Raw genomic sequence first — 16790 nt, forward strand, 5'->3', positions numbered from 1 at the left:
TTATATAAATAGCATTTGAAAGAAAATTTTGAGAATGAATGAGTTAGTGGAATTCTAATAAGTGCCATTCTTAGTAAATTTCAATAAACGATTATACTTTTTAATTTTAAAATATCAAGTCATATTTTAATTTTAATAATTATATCCCTATTTGATACGTTTACTTTTCTTCAGTAATATAATACTAGTGTTACCTTTAGCATTTATTTTACTTTTTGGACCATTTTTTCCTAAAGTGAGTTTATATACAAAACTAATAGGACTTTATATACAAATATACATATATATAATATTTAAATGCCATGCATACATCTCTACCTTTACTTGATCATTTTGAACTCTCAGTGAATATTTTAGGTAGCTGTAGGTATAACTTTTATTCATAACTGTATCATCATTTTAAAGCCTAATTATAGGAAAATATTTTTGTTTTAAAATTCGGAGAGTCTAGAAATAGATTCCTACTCCAAGAAACTTGGGATAGTCAGTGTTTTAAGAGCAACGGGACACCTAAGTTACTTAGAAGATTTGGAGGAAAATAACTATTGCCCAGAATAAATCAGAACCAGTTAAAAAACGGTTTAGTATGTTTACATTTCACCAAGGTATAAAAATCATATTGAGTAAAAATCTAAGAAGCCATGTCAAGATAAGCATTATAAAGGTCCAGGGGTTTAGCTGGCAGTGAAAAGGAGAAATTAGAGCTTAAATCACAAGGAACCTAAACCCAGAAAACTTCCACAGAGCCAGGAAGTATGGCATTGAGACTTCTGTCAACTCAACTCTTCCTTCTTTTTATCCTTTTCATTCCTGAATGAATTAGGAGGACTGGGCCTCATTGCAGGCCCCTATAGGGGTTGGCCCCCTTCACAGTCACTCTTCTGTGTGGATATCGTTGCATTCATGAAAACTGACTTTGTAAACTGGAGCAAGCTTTGCACCCTGATTAACTTAAGCACTTGCAAATTCAAGGTTGCTAACGAGTCTCTTCATAGAGCTTTCCCAGGGTTGCACGGTGGGGTAAAGACCTTCCTCAAAAATGTACTGATTAAGGAGTGGTTCAGATACAATCTGGAAAATGCTGTATGAGATGAGTACGGTAAGAAGCAACTAGTCAGAAACTCACAGAGGCATAAATAGGCCCTTGAATGGACACTGCATGATGGGATGACACAAAATGGGAATCTAGACACAGACACAAATAAAAACTTGAGAAATACGACTATAGTTTCAAGGTGAAAAAAAAAATTCTGAAATTAATTTTAGCTTTACATAATCACACAGGAAGCAATTAAATGAAACAAGACAACCTGCTTATTCAGAAATTAATTTCTATGCTAATCTTGAACCCTAAATTTTTGCAAATCCTGTGTCAGTTTAATCACTTTTACAAAAGCACACACATTTAACCATGTTTCCCAAATGCCACTGTTTGGCAATTTCCACAGCATATTTTGTTTTGATAAAGGTCTTGTCATTCTTGCCCTCGTCTAACAACAATAACAAAAAGACAATCAACTTAAACACAATCCCACACAAATTTTGGAATGCTTCTTGGTGCAAATGCCCCTGAAAAGTCCAAATTTTATAAATCAGTTTGGCCCAGTCTAATTGATCAGAGTTCTCTACAATATATCTCTGGAATAACTTCCACCGGCGAAGTAAAAATCCAGTGAATTACCAAATTCACTGGACAATTGCTGCCATGCTTTTTGGCACATTAACAAACACCAAATTATGCAGTAGGCATTTTCCAAAGTAAGGTTATCATCTCTACACAAAGACTTTAAAAGATTCTAAGTAAAATGACTATAGCTTTAATGTGGATTCCAAAAGTAGAGAGGATCTCTAATCAATCCATCTTCCGCTAAATTGAAATACTCTTATGACATCTAAGAAAGGATTGTTTGTGAAATTTTTTTATTCAGTCAATTGTTCATTCATTCATTCATTCATTCATTCATTCAATCAACATTTACTGAGTGCTGGATGTTGTGCTTGGTGCTGGAGATATAAAGGTAAAGCCAAGTTCCCTATCCTTTAATGGGAGAGACAAACAGGAGAACAGTATCACATTATAATGATAAGCATGATAGAAGAATGCTCTCCACTGAGAGTGAGGGTGTACCAAGGACGGCTTCCATCACCAAGGAGGTGATGACTGACCAGAATCTGAAGGAGGAGAAGGAGCCGCAATGGTGAAAAGAGTAGGAAGAGCCAGCGAATGGGCACATGTGCAGAGGGCACGGAGAGGGAGGAGTTTGATTTGATCATTTTGTTCTCCTTAGCCATCACTTTTTTTTAATAAAAAGAAGATGAAAGAAACTCAGTAGGAACCATTTGGAAAGACAGATGATTACACTAGAAAGCAGCACATAGTTTTATTGCTTCAGGGCAAGAGAAAGGAGTCAATGGTCTCCAAGGACTCTTTTTCTACTTTAAAATTTTCTGACTTTTAAGCTGCCGCACAAAGTCAACAATAATGTGATAAAGAAGATCAACTTTCCTTTGTGACTATAGCAGTCAGGGTAGGTGGGGGAGGGTACCAGCAGAACACAGGAGGGAGTCCAGGAAGAATGGCCAAACAACCCATAAAAACCGTCATCCAATAGTCTCCAAAACTCTATGGCCCTAGTTCCTCAGTCTGTATTGAACATTATCCATAACTTCCCATTTGAGAGGCTGCGAAATATCCCATTTTCAGAAATCTCCATGACCTTTTTATTTAAAAAATATTTTTCTCCATGATCTTTTTTAAAGATAGCCTCAAACATGACCCATATAGTTGTAGCCCGCATGTCTCATTTTTAACACTTAAAAATTCAGAATTCTTAGATGTTTCCCTTTTTTTGTGATATAAAGGAAATAATAGAAGCATTTGTCCCCGCCCAAAAACCCCCAAACCCAGAAAATGTACATTAAATTTAGCAGCAATTATTTTGTAGGGCTTCAATAGAACTGGACTGCAACTATCTAATCTACTGAGGAGCATTTCATCCCATATTTACCGGCCCCCCCTCTAAATTCATGAAGTAAAAAACTTTTTTAAGTGACTACTCATTTAAATTGTTAAACTCCCCTTGGATATGATGCAAGATAAAATAAATATAAAACTTAAACTGAACTCAACTTTAAAATTAATCTTGTTATGGTGAAAACCAAATATTAAGACATTAAAGCTTCCTGATTAAAGCTTCCTGCTTAAAGCTAAAGCTACTTAATGCTGGCATCTCAATATATTCAAAGGATCAGTTAAAATAAGAGTAGAATCCCAACCTGTGTAAAACAGGGAAAAATAACCAAATAGCAACAATTACTAAATATTGCAATAGATTGTCTTCAGTGGCACTCAAAAAATGGTGTGCCTTTTAACATAGCAATTCTACCTCTAGGACTCTATCCTGTGGAAAGGTAAATAAATAAGAATGTCCACTGCTGTATTATTTATATTGTGAAAAAGGGAAAACAAACTTATTCTGATTAAAAGAGGAATAGATCAATCAATTATGTTAGAACCATGGTATGGAATACTATGCAACCATTAGAAAGAATGAGATCAACTTACATGTACTAACCTAAAAAGATCTCTAAGACATAAGTGAAAAAAAGCATATTGCTTAATAAAATATATATAGCTGGATCCCATTTATCTGAAAAAAAAATGTACATATATCTATACATCTAACATATAGGAAAGGTTTGGAAGGATGCATACACGTTTAGAAAAGTGGATGGAGTACCAGGGAAGTGGATCAGGAGATGACAAACACGAATTTCTTACTTTGTGTGATTTTATGTTGTTTACATTTTGATGATTAAAACTTTTTTAAAAGTTAAAAAGAAAACAGTATTCATCGATTGTTAACCAAGAGATAAGAACAGCAACAAAAAGTCATAAAATAAAAGGAAATTAGGGCAATAGCACATATTAGAGAGGGGTACTGGATATCTATTTGAGAAGAAGACTGAAAACTATCTTGGTAGCAGCTTCTTCTTTTTTTCTTGATATCAGATAAGGTATTTTCAAACAGTGAATTATGTAACCGAAAAGCATAACATCTTTGATTGGTATGCACTGCGACTTTATACTCTACAGATTGTATCATTTCATAATATGTGTCAAACATGTCACTTAAAAAGGCATGAAACATATGCTTTTTACCTGTGATCAATCACCTTGACTAGGTCACAGAACAAGTAGATTGCAGACTGCAGAGTTTTCTAAGTGCCACACAAGAGCCCTGAAACATGGTGACACTCCTGTCATTTTGCTAGCATAAATGACACATGCCATCAAAATCACCATACTATCTCACGTTACATTTTTGACAAGCAGTTTTCATTCAGTAATGCTCGTTCATGTATATTGGCATACAACAAAAGGAGGCATACATCAGTGTTTTTTTTAATTTCAAAAGTATGAAGGAATATTCAACTATATTTTTATAATGTTGGTAATGTCTTATAATTATTAGAATTAATATGATAAAACGTAAATATTTAAAACACAACTTGAATAATTATATAGAAGTTTTTGTTCTATGGTACTCAAATTTACCTAGTATTTAGTTCGCTATGTTCCTTTCTTTCTCCTTCCTTTCTTCTCTTTTTTCCCTCCCATCTTTTCTTCCTGCCTTCCATAACTATATATATATATTAAACATGTGCTTTGTATCGAGCAGTGTGCTGGGTGCTAGGGATCCAAAGATGAGTAAGACAGAATTCCTGCCTTATATGAGATTATAGCATAGTGAGGTAGACCCATATGTCAACACAATAATCTGAATAAAACATGGTGTTATAAACAAAACCCTGAGATAGAGAATAACATTTATTGGTTAGCTACTACTGTTAGATGTTTTGTATACAGTATTCATTTAACCTTCGTATTTAATCTTTATAACTGGACATAGGTATTTTTACTTTCTTTTTGCAAATGAGGAACTTGAATTGCAGAAATATTAAATAGTGTTTAAAAAATTCGAAGCTTCTAAGAAATAATCAGCAGTGTTATTAAGGTGGTAAATTATAAACTATTAAGCTGGATTAATTGACTTGTCAATACCTGTTCCTGAACTAGAATCCAAAAATCTTGCTACCCACTGCCAGAGCTCACATTTCAACAGATAGAAAGAAATGGCTGCTGTAGGTCATTACAGGGAAACACAGTGCTGGTTTTTAATAACTGGGTTTTGAACTTTAAGTATAAGAAGGCAACAGTATCATTTTACGAACAATTAATTAGAAAAGAACTGCTAATTGGGCAAGTGAATTCTCCTGAAAACAAAACTATTGACAACACATATAGAAAATGCTCTCGAATGGCTTATCTGACCTCCATTTTACGAAGTTTCTTTAATTTCACAGTTTATATGCATTGTAAAATAGGAAATAATTTTCTTCCTTTTTTGGGACAATATTGGTTCAGTTTCTGTAGCTAAGAAGTATCTAGAGGACTTTAGGCTGTGTCATTTTTACATATTATATCTTGTAAGCTTTTTTTTGGGAAGGTGGGAAGGAGAAAGCAGGCATTTTACAGCTGGTGAAACTGAAGATCCAGGAGTATTAACTAAAGTGTTAATACTTTAGCTAATAAACTAAAGAAGCGACAGTTAATGAGCCTTCCTCATAAATACAATTTAACATTTTCTGTTTTCTTTGTTAATATAGATGAAAGGTAGGTCATTGGCTTCCTTCTTCCAAAAAACATATTTAACTACCTCCTGTGTACCAGGCTTTGTGCTGGGTATTGGGGGCACAAAAATAAAGCAGCTCATAGTCTAACAAAGACAGACCTGTAAAGACCATGTTCTAGGCACTGTACTATGTGTTTTACATGGATTATCTCATTTAATATTTAAAGCAACTTTAGTACTCAAAGTACTAATATTGTCTCTATTTTACAAATAAAGACAAGGTTGAAAGCGGTTAAGTACTTGCCCAAGGTCACACATCCACAAAGTGGCATAGCTAGGTGTGTTTGAATTTTAATTACTACATGACCCAGCTATAACACAGGTACAAAGAGCTATGGGAGCCAGAACAACATAAAGGGTATAACTGTCTTGGCTTCAAGCTGTCCAGAGACGCGTTATAGAGGAGACAGCATTTGGGTTTCACCTTGAAAGAAGACGTAGTGGATTTACACTGGGTGTAGAAGAGTGGAAGGGCATTTGAGGCTGGGAAAGAAAAACCCCTATTCAAAGGCATGGAAGTGTAAAAGGGCAAGGCAAGGTTGAAGAAATAGTTCAGGCTCAGCAAGAAATGAGTCAACAGACCTAAAGCCAGATGAGGAAGTTTTGCATGCTTCAACAAGGAGTTTAGGCTTTGTGCTGTAGGCTGCAGAAAACAAAGAAGGGAGTGGAATAAAAGATAGTGTGTGTGTGTGTGTGTGTGTGTGTGTGTGTGTGTGTGTGTGTGTGTGTCTGTAAGATAATGCTTGCGGCTGAGAGTGGGCTGGAATACAAAATCTACCTTTAATTGTAACAATCTATGAGAGAAAGAAGGGGCTGCCCTGAGGCTCTATGTGATAATGTGATTTAGAATAAGAAATGTATATTTGGTCGTTGTCCCCAGTCCCTGATACAGGGCTCCTAAAACCCATGTAAACACTTAAGTGCTAAGAGCACTAGAGCAGCTTTTGTTCTAGTGAGGCAACTCTGGCTGAGCACCTAGATGGGGGCTGATCACTGGTAAGACCGAGCCTTGATCAGAAGCTTGGAATTTTCAGTTCCATCACCCCACGCCACTTATATAGAGAGAGGAGAGGGGCTGGAAATGGAGTTAATAATTGATCATGGCTATGTGAGGAAGCCTCCATAAAATCCCAACGGTAAGGGGTTTGGAGAGCTTCCAGGTTGGCAAACACAACTACACCAGGAAGGTGACATAACCCCAACTCCACAGGGACAGAAGCACCTGCACTTGGGACGCCCCCCCCCCCCAGATCTCACCCAGTGTATCTCTTCATCTGGCTGTTCATGGGTATCCTTTATCATATCCTTTAATAAGCTGGTAAACATAAGAAAGTGTTTCCATGAATTCTGTGAGCCACTCTAGCAAATTACTCGAACCCAAGGAGTAGGTAGTGGGAACCTCCAATTTATAGCCAAGTCTAATAGGTGGGTAATCTGGGGACCTACTAATGCAATGGCATCTGAAATGGGATGGGAGCTGTCTTGTGAAGCCTTAACCTGTGATCTGAACTATATATCCAAGAATATAGTGTCAGAAATGAGTTAAATTGTAGAATACCCAGCTAGGGTCCAGAGAATTGCTTGTTGTGGTGGTGTGGGCGAGGGGAACCCACACATTTTGTAACCAGAAGCGTCAGAAGTGAAGTGTTCTGTGTGAAAGTAAAGGAGAAAGACACAGGAGGAAAATCTGTTTTTCCTTTCTTTTTTTTCTTAATTTACTCTAGTTCTGGGGATGTCCAAGTATTTTAGCAGCCTATGTTGTGCAGGATGCTGAGGGGGTTAATAACACCAGGTAATAAGGAAAGTAATTATGTACACCCCTACATGCCATGTTATTGTGCTAAGCATTTATATATATATATATATATATATATATATATATATATATATATATATATATATATATATAATTTATAATATATATAATAGTTTATATATATAAACTCTATATAATATATAAATATAATATATATTATATATAAATATAACATTTATATAATAATTTATAATATATAATATATTATAATATATTATATTATAATATAATATATATTATTACTATATTATTATATATTATTATATAATATAATATATATATTATTCACTCCATCCTCACAACAACCCTTAGAGGTTCTTTCTTTCTCTATTTTGCAGAGGAGAACTCTGATTGTTAGGAAAGTTATCTAAGGTCATACAGGTGATTACTGGCAGAGCTGGAATCCAAACCACCCAAGTCTGTCGTCCTCCAAAGCCTGGAGCCTTTCACAGAGGACACACTCAAGGACACGTTTATTTAATAGTTCCATTCATTCCAGTTTGCGGTCATTGAATTTAAATAAAGTGCCTTGGAGAGCCAAAGTGTTAGAGCAGCAAATAGAGAAGACAAAATAAGGGTCACAAAGCAGATCTATAAAATACAGGCCTGGTTAGGGGCTCTTTTGAAAAGTACGTTCTGTACTTCACCTTTGTTGGCATACTGCCATTCTCCTACAAGGGAAATTTCTAGAGATGCATGTGTTATTTGCAGTTGTGGTGTTGGAAACATCCCAGAAAACTATGATCTGAATAAAAGGATGTGATATTAATGTAATAATTACACTTAGCTTTACCTAGCAACCAAACTTCCAGAATCAAGGTTATTACTAAAATGATTTTGAGTAGGCTTAGTGCATTTAGGTGTGTACACACACACACACACACACACACACACGCACATACACACAGTGTCTTTTTAGAGAAACTCGGCTAGCCTGCTTCGCTCAGGAACTATTTGTAATATTGCATGCCAGTGACTAAACGGTCTTGATATTTACATCAAGCATCACACTGCTGTGGCAAGGTGCAATTGTACTTGTATTGTCATTCATTAAGTTTTACAAGTAGATTGGTAAAGATAATCCACATGGTATGAGTGCTATATAAATGTTGGTCGCTGCTGTTGTTATTCATCATCATTATTATTTTTCCCATCCAATCAGTCACCAGCATTACCATTCCCAGGGGTAGACTCTAAAACTGTTTGGAGGGTAAGCTGTAGCAGAAATCGCATTATGCCTTTGACCGAAAAATTATATTCTTTTACCCAAAAAGAGCATTCTTCAGATAATCAGATTGACTCAAGCAAGCCAAGCACCATCTCATGATTTTCCTCTTCTATTTCTCCCCTCTTTCTTCCTTTCCTTCAAAAAATCCTGATGATTTATGAGCCCTGGTGATTACTTCATCCATTTATTCAACAAATATTTATTGAGTGCATACTCTATGACAGACCTGGTTCCAGATGCTGGGATTAGAGTAGCAAATAAGGCAGACAAAAATACCTGCCCTCAAGAAGATGCCATTCGAATGGACTGGTCATGCCACACATCTCAACCAGACCATCAGTCCACGTGATGGCTGGTATCAGCACCCTGTCAGGACTCAGGACTGGCAACAGGTGAAGAGTGGGGCAACCAGACAGCTGCCCCGCCCCACCCCATCCCAGACTCTCACCCCTCCCCCTGCCCTCCTGCTGGGGTCTGACTATAAACCAGTGTAAAAACCAAGACTCCTGACTGCAGGCCCTACTCAAGCACCTTCTCATTAGGTCCGAACTTATACTTACTGAGGAGCTGTGCAATCTAGGAATCCATCCACACACAGAGTCCACCTCTGCTGAGCTAGAAATGCACGTCAACAGTGCCTCAAGGGCATGACCAGGGAGATGGAATTTGACATATTTCAAGGGCATGACCAGGGAGATGAAATTTGACCTACTTCATATTCAGCCTCCCTCTCTGTAGGATTTTAATGAGTTTTCTTAAACCAAATATTTTTGGTTTCCCTAAAAAGTAAGTAAGGAAACAAGATTGAAAATGATTCATTTAGAAATACCCTTATATTGTGCAATGTTGATAAAAACCACTATTTTAAAATGAGGGCATGTAAGTGGATGACTACCACTTACCATTATAAGAGCAGAAACAGAAACTGTCTAAAAATAGGCAAACTCTCAGAAAACTAAAAAAAAAATGTATTTTGGCCCATGATTCATCCTCTTTCCTTCACACCAAATCTTTTACTAAAAGTAATAACATGAGGAAAATGGATGCTTTGAGTTGAATTTCTTATTTTCTCTTTCCTCCTGGTAGAAGTGACTAATGAATAGTGAAATGGCCAAGAGGTAGTCAGGAAGAGGCCAAGAGGTAGCAAAGGAGAAGAGGAGGAGCAAAGGACAGAAATAATCGACAAATGGTAGCTAGGTTGGAAAGAATGTGTAATTCAGTGTACTTCCACTTTACAAGGTAAGGGAAGAGCCATGGAAAATAATAGTTGTATAATTTAAGTAATGACAGTAATTAATAGTTGCGTGCCTCTACTATGCTAGGCCTAGTGCCTGCCAGGTATTTTATTTATATACATGATCTCTCAGCAATCCTGCAAACGCAGCATTATTCTTCTTTAAAGAAGAAAAATTGGAGTCTCAGAGAGCTAAGTAACTTGCCCAGGCCTACAGAGCAAGGTGGTAGAGCCTAGATTGGAACTCAAACTCAGTGCCCTTCTCCTCCACCACAGGTCTCCTTCACACCGCTCCACATTACACATTTCTGAAATGGAAATATATTATGCTGTTACGACAATTTAAAACATAGTAAGCAACATTCTAGTGACACATATAGGATATCATTGGCCTATGGAATACAAACCTTAGTGTACAGAAAAATTACTTAGAAAGCTTGTTTAAATTATATATTCCTGACTGCCACCCCTGGAAGATTGAGATTCAACAGCTGTGGGGTAGAGTCCAGGAATCCACATTTTCAACAGGCATCCAAGTAATTAATATAGGTGATCCTCGGATTACACTTCAAAAAACAATGTCATAGACCTTACCCCAAATTGCCAATTCTCCATTGACTATTCCCTTGCCTTGCCACTTACTTTACTCTAAGAAATATGGAGCCATGCAAATGAGATAGTAGTCTGATGTGGGGGGAGGGGGAAATATACAATACCGATGGGGAGAGGCCTAGGTTCTTGGTAGAACTGCTGCTAACTACGGAGTTGGGTAAAATCAAACAATTGCTTTATATGTTTGTGGGTCTTTGCTTCCTCATTTGTAAAATAAAGAGTTTCTAAAATCACACATCTATGATTTGATTTGGCTAAAGAAATTCCATTTTTTAAATGATAATGATCTATAGAGCCCAAACATTTCAATAGTGAAGTATAAGAAATAGTCTACTTTTATAAATTTTTATCATATTAAGAGTGCCTCCAAATATCATGAGTTTGGGGGAAGGGAATGGAAATCCAAAGATGGAAGCCAGTATAACTTAAGTTATATTTTTAAAACAATTCAGTTGTTTGCTTAGTAACCAGTTTCCTCAAGCAGGTAGTTGCGTCTATACTAAGAGTTCTTCAAGCATACGAGTATAGTATTTCAAATCTGAGAAAGCATGTTGTTACACAATCATTCATTCCAATTTTCAGTAGCATCTTGAAGTTCAAGGCTATTTTGAGTTTGTTCTTAAAGAACTAAAGATAGCTTTTGATTTATATCAATATACTCTTGGATACTGAAAACACAGGTTGAGAATTGCTGATTTCTACCTTGTTTTAAAACGTCCAACGTATGGCTTATTAGATGGTTAGTGTCCATGGAGACAAGCTTAACTAGTGAAATGAGTCACACAAATAAAGTCACAAGTTACAAAAGAGAAGGAAGACCATTGGTGAAAGAGCTATAGTTCTAACTCAAGGAGGAAAATCACAAAGAAAACTTGCTGCACTTTCAGAAAATTATGTATATATTTACCTCCCTTGAAATATTCCTCTTTACTCTGTTACCACCCCTGGAAGGCACTTATTCCCACCCCTGGAAGGCACTAATTCGCTTGCTCAAACAACCTAGTCTAGTGGCAGAATTTGGGTACAGAAAGAGACAAGAAAAAGATATTACATGGGAAATCTGAATCACCAGAAACAAAAGAAACAATTCACTCAATTACGAACTAAGTTGAGATGCGCTACTTATAGCAATGTTTAGGGAGACATTAATTTCACATTTAGGTAGTGTGTAATATTTTCTCCTGCATTTTGCAGTATAATTTAGCAGCTTTTATTTAAAAAGGAACTTTTCAACTCAATTGATGCTAGTTTTATATCCAAAGCTTTCAATTAAACCACATTCCCCAAAGCATCATATTAAGTAAACTCAATGCATTCATAATCCTACATAGTCTGCACAGCATAGTAGAATCACTTAGGGAAGTGTTCTAAAATTATTTTACATGTATCATAAGGATGAATATACTTTTTGTCTATGTATTTTCTAGCTATTTCCTTAGCAAAATCTTGTGAAGCTCATAAATTGACTTTGACTTCTTCAGTTTATGATTTTGCAGCATCCAAGAAAGATAAAATGTTTTCTGCTGCAGCAAAGGAGTATAATATTGCTACAGATTAGTGACTTGTATTGCCAGGTAAGCTCAGCGGTTAAAATAAAAAGGTTACTCTTTTAGGTCAAGAATTCTGAGGACACATTTTTTTTATATTTCCATACTAATCTTTAATAACATTCATAAATACTATGACCTAAAAAAAACAAAGTAACTTTTTTCTGGCTTAAAAAAATTCTAGCCAATAACCTCTAATCCATACATAACACAAAATATGAACTCCAGAACCAAAACACTGATGAATTTTCAAAGAACAGATGGGCACCAGGCTATGTAGGTGCTCGAGAACCTTCTCCTTTCACATTTTACTGCATCTTCTAAAATGAAAAACAGTTCTGTGAGCCTGAAAGGGGCTGGTGGAACTACAGAGCTCTCTCTACCAAGACCAATGAGAAGAGTACATCCCCAGCAGGCCCAGGAAGGTCTATAATCATGACTTTCAGAAATCATTGGAAGACTGCTTGGCCTGAAAAATTTGCATTTACCTAATTTCTTAGAGGCTCTGGGCCCACTTAAACATCATTAGGTATAATTATGGTCTGAGGATATCCTATCAGTGCTGAGGTGAATACAGAGAGACAGGCTTTTGTTGAAAAATATGTCTATTTTGTACTTAAGAGTAAATAGTTTTCCTAGAATTATTGTTTAGGCATTCAGAATTTGGATAGGTTAAAAAATTCTCCATAATGATTCTGAATAATTCTGGTGCCTGAAAGGCCAGAAGAAGGACTATCAAAGTAAATGAAATGAATTGATAATAATGGCAGCTAAAATTTTTCAAGTATTTGACCTGACTGATCTTGCTTAATCCTCACAGTAATCCTTTAAGGTAGGTATAATATATTCCATTTTACAAATGTGGAAACTCAGGTCCAAAGAAGTGAAGCAACTTGCTTAAGGAGTCATAGCTGGGAATGAAAGAATAAGAATTTAACCCAGGCAGCAAGGTTCCAGATCTGACATGTGTAAAGAGTATGATAGACATTCCAGAAGGCCTCTTTTGTTTCCACAGAGTCCAGCTCTGCAACAGGCAGCTGGTCTCTGCCCACCTGTCATTAGCTGCCAAGGAAATGAGACAATCTCTAAGATAAGCAGCATAAAATGTTCAAATGAGATTTAAATAAGGAGGTTGCATTTTTATTTATGCTACACTGTGCTGTACTAAAGGCGATTTATTTCATTCCGTACTTCAGAAGCCATATTATTAATTTTGGAATGTGAGTTTGGAATATTTGCCCCATGTTACTCTTTTCTATAAAAATTACTCTGGCATCAAAGATACATTGAAGGACTTCGATTTGTAGCCTCTGTGAACGCATTTCGAGTTATAAAGCTCCTTGCAAGGGGTTAGGGAAGATGGGGCAACTCTCTACCTAGAATTTGTGGGAAGTGACCATAAGACAGATTGAATTCTCACTTTTGTTGCTTCGTCTGGGAAAACCTCACTGTCTTGAGGATCTTGGAAGAACCTTCTTGCCATCTCTGAGCCTGGGATGTCCCAGCAGCACCTCCTCAGCAGTGAATGCTGACAATTCACCCCTCACTTGCAGAGGTTCTGTGTTATCTGTACTCATGTAGATCTCCATGCCTTTGAAAAGTGGCAATGACCAAGCTGTCTTATCAATCAATTTACTCAAAGCTTGCGGTCAAAACAGACAGAAATTATTTGAAAAGGTTAGAAAGGCTAAGAAGTTTTTAGTAAATTATGTAATATATTTAATTGCCTAAAAGTACAAGTGCCTTTTTAAAAGACGGGATCCTAATTTGTAATTGCACTCTTATTGTTTAGACACAAGTTCATCCTATAATTCAAAAAACATTTTATTATTTCCTCATCTGGCAATGGTTATTCTTGACCCTGTGGTCACATAAGAAGTTTCGGCAGATGTTACTTTCAATTTAAATGGATTTTTATGCCATTAAAAGGAATGTTTGCTCTGTCTAAGAGGAGTATTGACTATAAAAGTCACAGGCTCTGGACCATTTCCTGTGAGATTTTTCCACTGTCTTTCCAATTAGTCAGTCAATGTGATGTTTCTCTAAACATGATCATTTATTTTTCTCTGGAGGGTTCCCTTCTATCCTATTCAAGAAAGATGATCCTGGAAAATAAAGAAAGCTTTCTATACCCCCAGTGCAATATTTATGATTAATTGCAGCCTGTCGTATTGAATGACAAAAGAAAAAAGCATTCAGTTTCCTTGCTCTTATATAAAAAAGCATTTGTTGCAATTTGAGTCCCAGCCAACTTCCATTGTGTAGACAATAATTAGTCAAATTATACCAATCACCAACAGTCATAACAGAAATTATATAATTGTAATTTAGACCAATGACCTTGAACTTATGACAATAGAATATGGGGTATGTAACTGCTTAATGTGACACTAGAGTTTTATACCTGTAAAGTCAAGATTTTATATTAGTTAATTAATTTGCAATACCTCATATCTAAACATTTCTGAAAATGACAAAATTATGTAAGTTCCACAAAATATCCAAAGAGCATCTTATTTCAAACAAACTAATCTATATTAAAAATAAATCAATAAATATAAATAATGCCTTCATTATAAATAATGACTTCATATATTTCAGAAATTTGAATGGACTTGGCAGCAAACATGTTTAAATTGAATTGTTTCAGGGAATTGGTCTAGTATAAATTATTGAATGATTAAAACAAATTGACATCTTTTCTAACCAGAGAAATGCTGAATCTGTTAAATACTCACTGTCAGTAGAGTTCCCCTTAAGAAACAGAATGGGTAATGCATACAAAACAAAACAAGTTGGATGCTTCACATCAACAGAACGATGAATAAAAGACTCTTCCAGCACAGTAGGCAAATTTCCCCTTTAATAAGCAGCCAGGAAAAAGCAATATTTCAATGTTTGCTTTCCTTCCTCTGAGAGAGAAGGTTTCGCTATGACTTATTTTACTTCCTTTTCATTCTGTCCTATTTTCTTGGCTCTCACAGACAGCTCCAGTAGCAACATGACAATACCACTCTGCACTTGCCGAAAGCGCCTTTTCTCTAAAACTCTAAGCTGTGGTCTATGCGAGGAGAGTATAAAACAGGGGAAACGACGCAAACATTAAAGTTCATCCTCTTGTGCAAACATTTTGAGAGACTAAGACCCATCTTAACACTAGACTGGGAATGAGAGACACCAAAACAAACATAACTCCTCCCAAAGTTCATGCTTAGTATCCTTGAAGCCTTTGGCAAGATTTGCCATTATCTCGAGTTCTGTCTCACATATAAAATAAAACAATGCTATTTTCTTTATGAGGATGTGGAAAGTAACTAGATTGCATTTTCTAAAATAAATCTTGGAAAGAAAGCAGATTCTTAGAATTCTAAAAATAAGCTTGAAGTGGGTGCCTACAGCCTATCAGTCTTTAAAGTGTTTTTTCTAGAGTAGAAAACACTCACATTTCTATTTAAAAAAAAAAAAAAAGAAAGAAAAAACTTACTTGTCCAAGGAAGAAATACCTCAAAATAAAAAATGTTTCAGAATAAAATGTATCAAAACGTGGCTGATGCTCTCTCTTTGAGCCTATGTATATGCATATTGATTTCTATATCTACACAAGTATTTTTTAATGGAAGAAAAAAAAACACGTTTTCTTTGCAAACATCAGAGCTCTCTGTTGTATATTAAGATTATTTAAGATTACTGCCATAAGTCAGAGATTTTGGACTCCCCAGATTTCTGATGATCATTTAATCATCTCAACATTCACACGGAAGCATTTCAAAAAATTCTACATCTACTTATGATACTTTTAGCAAGTTAGGAAACGAAGGGAAATTCCTTTACCTAATAAAGGGCATCTATAGAAAATCTACAGCTAACATCATACCCAATGGTGAAAGAATTCACTTAGAACAGGAGCAAGGTAGGGGTATCTGCTCTCACCACTCTACTCAATATCATTCTGAAGGTCCTGGCTAATGCAATAATGTAAGAAAAAATAAATAAAAGATATACAGATTAGAAAAGAAGAAATAAAATTTTCTCTATTTGAGGATAAAAAATACATCTAAAGATACTCAACAACATTATTTATTAGGGAAATTAATATTAAAACCACCGTTATATACCACAACATACATAATAGAGTAGCTTAAGAAAAAACTGATCATACTAAGTGCTGATCAGGATATGGAGCAACTAGAACAGTTATACCTGTTAGTGGAAATGTGAATGTGAAACAGCCACTCTGGAAAACATTTTGGCATAAGAAAAATAAAAATGTTCTTATAAACATTTATTTAACATATGACTCAGTAATCCCATTCCTAGGTAATTACCTTAGAGAAATAAAAACCAGTGGCTTTACTCAAATGGCTAAAAACCGGAGACAACTCAACTTTGGTAAGCAGAAGCAAACTGTGGCACATGTAGATGAAATATTACACATCAATATAAAGAAATGAACTACTCATACACACAACAACATAGATGAATCTCAAACGCCTCATGCTATGTGAAAGAAGTCAGACTCAAAAGGCTACATCCCGTACAATTCCAGTTAAATGACATTCTAGAAATGGCAAAATTATAGGAACATAAAACAGATCAGTGGTCAACAGGGGCTGAGGATGGGAGTAAGAGGTTTATTTTTTGAGGTTGATGGAACTTT

At 35.7% G+C, this 16790-nt stretch overlaps 1 protein-coding gene across 1 annotated transcript in view; it reads right to left on the reverse strand.

Annotated features, from left to right (window-relative positions):
• The window catches only part of ARHGAP5 (Rho GTPase activating protein 5), a 110759-nt gene extending 95471 nt beyond the window's left edge, over window positions 1–15288 (reverse strand). The window contains exon 1 of the mRNA XM_081047426.1: window positions 14872–15288. The gene's annotated coding sequence lies outside the window, so the exon portion shown is untranslated. The remainder of the gene's footprint in view (window positions 1–14871) is intronic.
• Window positions 15289–16790: the final 1502 nt, after the last annotated feature.

This window comes from Rhinolophus hipposideros (assembly GCF_964194185.1).
Source record: "Rhinolophus hipposideros genome assembly, chromosome: 5".
Classification (NCBI taxonomy): Eukaryota; Metazoa; Chordata; class Mammalia; order Chiroptera; family Rhinolophidae; genus Rhinolophus; species Rhinolophus hipposideros.